At 42.9% G+C, this 8,004-nt stretch overlaps 1 long non-coding RNA gene across 1 annotated transcript; it reads left to right on the top strand.

The window, feature by feature from the left end:
* The first annotated feature begins 1,965 nt into the window (after positions 1-1,965).
* Positions 1,966-3,014, top strand: LOC123184605 (uncharacterized). The gene is made up of 4 exons (XR_006492997.1): positions 1,966-2,090; positions 2,174-2,356; positions 2,443-2,568; positions 2,807-3,014. It is a non-coding gene; the product is annotated as an uncharacterized lncRNA (long non-coding RNA).
* The last annotated feature ends 4,990 nt before the right edge of the window (positions 3,015-8,004 follow it).

Raw genomic sequence — 8,004 nt, 5'->3', positions numbered from 1 at the left:
TGTAATCCTAAATGTAAACTTTGTCGAGTCTACCTACTTTATGTACTTCTAGTTGTAAGACAACTCTATGCACTATGAACTTTTGCTTCTTGCCAAGTTCTCGCCCTATGATTTTGAACTTATGCATATGATTTTTTTATGATAGCATATGAACTTTTAAACATAGACTTCTGAATTGCTCTACTTCTGCATATGAACTTTTAAACATCCATTTCTAAATTGCTTTAGTTTTGCATATGAAGTTTTCAACATGAACTAATTGAACTACTCTTTCTCATAGCAGGTGACTGAAAGATGCCATGCAACAAAAGGATCAAAGTTGCAAGCATTGGCAATGTGATTGAAAGGTTAGGCAAGGTGAGGAGGGTCATAAAGAAGGGCACCGGTGCAGCAACTTCCACACAGGCAGGCAGGGCCAAACCTACACAGCGAGCCACGGTGGATGGTACCCGAGGTAGACGACGTGGTCATACCACTGTATCCCGTGTTGCTAGCCCTATCCCCTCCGTCCATTCCGAGGAGGAGTCGGAGGAGGAAGCGGAGGAGGAGAGGGAGGAGCTAGTTGTGGAGGAGGATGAGAGGGAGGAGTCGGAGGAGAGGTAGGAGTCGGAGGAGGAGAGGGAGGAGGAGCCGGTTGTGGAGGAGGAGTTAGAGGAGGGAGAGTATGAGGTGGAGACATCAGCAGAGAAGATGGAATGGCCGGTTCCTAAGGAGAGCAAAATCTGGTTGCGTGGGGTGTCCACACTCCCTTCGCGACCATATCCACATAAGGGCCTCATTGTCAAACTAGCCGGTCTGAGGTAAGTGTTTGTGTGGAGTCTTACTTGCGTCTTTACTTTTAAGATTTTTGCAGATACTAACTTAATTGCCTTTGCATTGTGCGGGGCCTTGGTGGTTGATGGAGAAGACATAAAAGTGCCACGCCAGCCAAGCAGCATCATTGGATGTCTTTGCAGGCATTATTACCCTGGCTTGGTCCCCATAGGAGACGGTGAGGAGGAGCCAGCTTGGTATTGGGAGCATTGGAAACGAGCTCCGGATACCAAAGACAAGTGGGGCAGGGTGTATGGTAGTGCCGCTGAGCGGGTGGTCAATGATTTTTGGGTAAAATTCTTTGTCAATTTTCATAGTTATTACTTTGCCAATCTTTAAAATCATTGCACTAATAACTGGTTTATCCTCTTATGCACTTTGGCAGGACTTCTTTACTTGCGCCGAGGGTATGAAGGATGAAGCTAATGAGGTTGTGGAGGCGATTGCCAAGAAGATTGTCCAAGACATGCCCTATGAGGCGCGCGTTGATGCTGTGGTGAAGTATTTCACACACGAACGCAAAATGCTTCTCAAAAAGTCTCTAGCCCGGAGAGTGCATCTCACCCGTTCCATGTACATGAAGGTAGTTTCCTTTTACTTATGATTGCCTGGATCAAAACAACTTACTTTCATTCCTAAGTTGGATGTATTTGGCATACTTCAGGCGGTTCCCTCGTGGTGCAACAACAATGTTCCTTGCTACCAGCAAATCATATCCAAATGGATAGACCCGGAGTGGAGGGTCCAACATCAAATGGCTTCGGAGCGGCGTGCCTTGATGAGTGGTCCGGTACACCTTCAAGGCAACCTCAACCTCCACGCTTACGTGCAGAAGAAGGTAATAATATCATTCGGCTTCTCAACTTCTAAACTTGTGCTCTTATGGATATTAAGTATTGCTTCTATTGCAGAATAGGGAGAGAGGTGAGGGCCAAGAGAAGCTCAATACCTTCACGGGATTATGTCTCTCCCGCAAGTCAAAGAAACCGGAAGGGGGGTGGGTCAACCCAGACGCTGGCTTGAGGATTGATGCATACAGTGGGAAGTTCAAGGAGCACAACGGGCCTGACTCTTATCCGGCCTCACAGGACGTTGACGCTACAATTTCCCTCCGGTCGGGAGAGGGCAAGAAGGGTGGCCGGTTATATGTTGGTGACGGTGCCATCCATAAGAAGGACATCCCAAAACTCTCTCACCTTCGTGCTACCACGTCGAGCTCAGGTCCTGCTATAGAGCGTCGCCCACAGCCTGGGCTGCACATGCTCCATCAACTCGAGGTATCTTTTGCTTCATCGACCTTCCTTGTGATTTCTTCTTTGTATTGCAACGATGGTGAACTTGTTGTGATGGCATATTGTAGGCCAATGCCATGCTTCGAGAGGAGGAAGCCATGAAAATGCAGCAGGCCCTGTTTCAACAGCAAGAATTCATGGTTAAACAACAGGCAATCCTGCAGGAGACATTTGCTCAACTCATAAATAATATGCAGGGTTCCATTTTGCCCGTTCTTCCTCCTCTTCCGACTCTTCCTAATTTCAACTTTGTAAGTCTTCCAACTTTTCAATCATGCATCTTACCTTCATGCTTGAAGATCATGAATCTTACCATCTCATCCTCTCGTGCTTCAAGTTTTCTCAGTCGGGACAAGGCTCCAATAACTGTGTGGTAGGTGGATCTTCACCTGGCCAAGCAAGTCCAGTGACACCCACTACGGTTCATGTCGCTTCGACCTCCCCGCAACAATGATCACTTGAGGTAGTTGTCTATGTTTGTCCATTGTTGATGCTTGCGTCTTCTCGTTGCTTGTGCTTCTCAACTTAAAACTTGTGCATTGTTGATGGTAGAGTCCACAAGTGTTGATGCTTATATTGTACATACTTCCTAGCTTCTATTTAAGCCTCATATGTTGATTCTTGTTGACTCTTATGCCTTATCCATCTTTGCAACTTAACTTTAGAAACTCAAACTCATGCGTGTGAGAATGGACTTATAGGTTTGCATTGTGGATGGCGTTGACGGTGGGCATATATGCTGCGGTGGAGCTCACTGCATGGTTCATGCTTGGTGTGAACTTGGAACTCATGATCCTTTAATTTGTGAACCTCTGGTTGCATATGTATGTATGTTGTTGTGAACCTTCGTTGGATATGTATGCACTGTGTGGACCTGAAACTTACGGTCCTTTCGTTTGTGATCTTTTGTTGCATATGTGGACTTTGCACTCATGTACGGATGGATATATGTATTACTGGATATATATTTGTTGGTCATGGTCATGTACTGCTGGATATATGTGTTGCTGGATAGATGTACTACTGCATATATGTTGTTGCTGCTCCCTGAAGCGAGTACCAAAAAAATGTTATAAGGCTTATAAGCCGTGTAGCCCAGCTATCTGACACCCGGCTTATAAGACATATAGCTGCGGCCAACCTATAAGTCGTGTAGCCCAGCACCAAGCACCTGGCTTATAGACCATATGGTTACACGGGCAGGCTGTATAAGCCGTGTGCCTCAGTTAACCAGCACCCGGCTTATATATGTATATAACTGTGCTGTTGTCGGAGGAACTCGGCTTATATAGTAACCGTGCGGTTCGCGGTTGCACCTGGCTTATATATAAACCGTGCGGTTCGTGGTTGCACCCGGCTTATATATAAACCATGCAATTCCTGGTTACACCCGGCTTATATATAAACCGTGCGTTCGCGGTTGCACCCGGCTTATATATAAACCGTGCCCGGAAGACGGCACTCGACTTATATAGACGGTGACACGTGGCCGTTAACAGCAGGCTACCGTCATGTTACTTTATTAAACCGAGAGCCCTTTAAAAATACTCGGTTTATACATAAGCCAGGTTTTTTCGGTCCAGCTCTCGGCTTATATGATATAAGCCGGTCGACTGTAAACCGAGTGCTATAAGCCGGGTGTTTTACTCGGCTTATATGTAAACCGAGTTTAAATCGATGTAAGCCGAGTGTATTAGGTACACGGCTTATAAGTTTTTTCCTGTAGTGAAGGGTTTAGCTCAAACCCTTTGATTATTTAGCGCACTATGATGTTTCCTTCTTTTATACAGTTCCACTCAGGCTCAAAGGTTTAGTTTAAACTCTTATCATTAGGATCTGGAGTTGTGCCTTAGACAAGTTTCGAATTAATATTGTTATTTATGAGCTACTGCCTGAGATAATTGACACTGAACAACGAGTTGAGTCTGGTTCATAATTTATACTACCTCCATTCCTAAATATAAGATGTTGGGGCAACGCCTTATATTTAGGAATGAAGGTAGTACATGGCAACTGCAGAGGATTTTTGTTTGATGTTTGAAGTCGTGATGATGGCTAGTTGGCTACAAAGTTCTTATTTACTTTGATACGAGACACATGAACAAGTGCATTTATAGGTGATGCATAACTGTTACGGTCTGATTTCATGTTTCTTCATGGTTATGCAGGCAGGTGAAAATGAACTTTTTCTTCTGAAACTTCTATTGAACCTTCGTGCTTTGGTTGCACATCATACACCTACCAGGATCAATCCATTCTTTCAACTGGTATGTTTTGATTATGCAGTGCACTGGGTTATCTATATAATAATAATAATAATAATAATAATAATAATAATAATAATAATAATAATAATAATAATAATAATAATAATAATAATTCTGATTACGTTTTGTTATCTTTATCCAGGTTGGTAAGATGATTCTGGCCGAATCTGATGACACTAAGAGGGCTGGATATCTGAATACACTGACGAGCGATCTTGACCAGCTGGAAATCTGCACATTTTACCAGTCGGTATGTTGTTGAACCAAAAAATTGTGCAGTGGTGGACCTAGATTATATACCAGTTTCATATGTATCCAGGTCTTTAAGATGATTCAAGCCGAACCTGATAATACCAACAACGAGGAATACCTAAGGAGATTAATGAGCTTTTAAGAGGTTATCTATTCTAATAGAATGTATCATGTTTTCCTCTGATTTAGGATATAACACTGCTAATGCTATCTTTTAATCTTGCAGGAATTGGTCATGGACCATCTGCCCTCAGAGCCACCCGATGCCAACCAGGTCTCAGAGAGGACATACAAGACGAGGCAGATACACTTTGAGGGCCACCTCACACACATTGTCTACCAGGAGGACGATGGACCGTGTGCCCTCTTAGGGATTTGTATGACTACTTAATTAAGCATCATTTCTTAATAAGATCTGTTACACCATCTCGAATTTACCTGGGTTTAACTTATTTGCAGGCAATTCCTTGTTACTGACTGGTAAGATCAAATTGGATATCCTAAATGATATGGGTGAAGTTTCGGAGAACTACCTGCTCAGCCGGCTCAAGTCGCACATCTCCACGAGCCATCCTGAGTTGGTGTGGGATACCTCAATGCAATCGTTTGTGACAAAAGGACTAACGTCTTATGTGAAAGGGGCACTGGTTAATGTGAATTTCACTAGGTTGGTTGGAATGGACTATCAGTTTGCAGTTCACAACTTTTTCTTCATTGTGTTGTAATTATTTGTTCTGTTGAATGCAGTACTAGAGCTTTTGCGAAGATAGGTGAGGATGATACAGTAGGTATATCTGAACTCTCCGGTGCATCTCTTTTTCGTGGCTGGGTCGTGGATCCGCGGGTAATTCTTTCTTAGTGTGATATTTTGTATTTTGTGTGGATATGGTAGTACTGTGATCTTTTGTCGTGTAATGATAATTATGTGATATGCATCATTAGGATATGGCACTATCTGAGGCGCTTGGTAATAAATCCCATGATACACTTATAATGGAGCTTGGCGAGTATGTGTCAAAGATGGAAGGTGGCCTTGAGTTCTCTGCGGTTGACAGTGCTAAATGTAAGTACTAAGTACTGACTATTTATGTATGTGCAATTTTTTTAGTCACCAGTATTATCTACACGGTATTTACTTTGCACTCTTGCATTGATTTGTAGGGAGTCTTATTCATCAGTTTCTACATGGCAACTCACTTACTCCTCATGGGTAACTATACCTACCTATATAGCTTAAGAGTATGCAGTTTTTGGTCGTATTTGTTAGGACCCTTTATTGCAGTGTGCTAAACAATAGGTGGCAGGAAGGTGACATTGCTAGCAGTAAATTGAGAATGGTGTTGGAGGGGGATATTAGCAATATGACATGCATCTTAAATGCTTGTTCAAATAAAAAAAGGAACAACAGACCCAACCTTCTATTTTAAGTATCTTATTAGGGTTTAGAAGACTGATCAACTAAAATAGCAGAAACAACTACTTAAATAGCTCCATTACATGCCTCTAGTGACTATGATCAGTCACGGGAGTGACACCATTATTGACACGTAATTTTCCACATAATTGATAAACACGTGAGACACCATTATTGACAAGTAATTTTCCACATAATTGATAAACACGCGAGCTTTTTTATTAACACTTCAGGCTATCATGTTTGCGAGAGGATACGAAGGAAGAAGAGGTTTGTGTGTTACTTTGGCGCAATCACTTTAGCACTATGTTTTTTTTCGAAAAGGGGGGTCTCCCCGGCCTCTGCATCAAAACGATGCATACGGCCATCTTATTAACCAAAAAAAGGCAAAAGTGCTAACAAGGTTCCACATTCTCCAGCTAAACAAAAAGGAAAAAGAGGAATGCAGCTCACACAGAGCTACAGACGACTAGATATACAAACTAGCCCAAAAAGATGCCACAACCGGCTGGCTAACAATAGATAGGAAAGCTAATTGCCTATCCTATTACATGACCGCCATCCAAACCGGTTGAAGATATCCCGAGCGACCATCTCCCAACGGACAGATCCAGTAACCAAATGCTCCCTGGCCTCCATCGGAGTGAGTAGCGACCACGAACGGATCAGTGTCGTAGCTCGGAAAATAACCTGCAAAAAATGAATCCGTGATGTTCTGTTAAAAACCAAATCATTTCTGCAATTCCAGATAGTCCATAACAAAGTGCATACTCCAACCCGAATATGTCTTGCGAGAACAGACTCAACCCCATTAAGCCATGTCCCAAATAAAGTATTGACAGAAGTCGGTGGAGTAAGATTAAAAGCAATATGGATCGTCCGCCAAAGAACTCTAGCCAACGGGCAATCAAAGAATAAATGCTTAATCGTCTCATCCCGATCACAGAAACTACACCTAGTAGGTCCTGTCCAATTGCGTTTAATCAAGTTGTCCTTTGTTAAAATAACTTGTTTATGGACAAACCACATAAACACTTTTATTTTCAAAGGCACCTTGACAGCCCAAACAAACTTGGAAGTTGGAATAGCAGTCGAATTAATAACATCAATATACATTGATTTAACTGTAAATGCTCCAGAACTAGTCAACTTCCAACGCAACATATCGGGTTGGTAAGAAAGTTGAACCTCCATCAGTCTCCTAACTAGATGAAGCCATTCTTCCCAACGATTGCCCGCTAGCGACCGTCTAAACTGAATATTAAGGGGAATAGATCGGAATACCGTTGCCACGAATACCTCACGTCGTTGAGCAATCCGATATAAAGACGGATATTGAATGGCTAAAGGTGATTCACCAAGCCAAATATCCTCCCAGAAGCGGGTACTTGTACCGTTTCCAATAACAAATCTCGTCCTAATGAACATAGATTGTTTGACTTTCATTAGTCCTTTCCAGAAGGGCGAGTCAGTTGGCCTGACTGCGACCTGGGACAATGTTTTAGTTTGGAGGTACTTGTTGCGGAGGATCTGCGCCCACATGGCCTCAGTCCCGGAGGACAGCTTCCACAACCACTTACTCAGAAGACATCTGTTCTTGACTTCAAGATTTTCAATACCAAGACCCCCTTGGTCTTTCGGTCTACAGATGATGTCCCATTTAGCAAGACAGTATTTTCTTTTAAGTTCATCACCCTGCCAAAAGAAGCGCAACCGATAGAAGTCCAGTCGTTTCTTAACACCAACTGGGACCTCAAAGAAAGATAAGAGAAACATAGGCATACTCGTGAGCACCGAATTAATCAATATCAACCGGCCTCCGTATGACATGAGCTTACCCTTCCAACAACTCAGTTTTTTCTCAAATCGATCCTCGATGCACTTCCATTCTCTGTTTGTTAGCCTACGATGATGAATCGGGATTCCAAGATAAGAGAGGGGTAAACTCCCCAACTCGCACCCAAAC

Source organism: Triticum aestivum, chromosome 2A (genome assembly GCF_018294505.1).
Source record: "Triticum aestivum cultivar Chinese Spring chromosome 2A, IWGSC CS RefSeq v2.1, whole genome shotgun sequence".
In the NCBI taxonomy this organism is placed as follows: Eukaryota; Viridiplantae; Streptophyta; class Magnoliopsida; order Poales; family Poaceae; genus Triticum; species Triticum aestivum.
The sequence above is the reverse complement of the archived record's forward strand: the minus strand, read 5'-3'. Positions and strand labels throughout refer to the sequence as shown.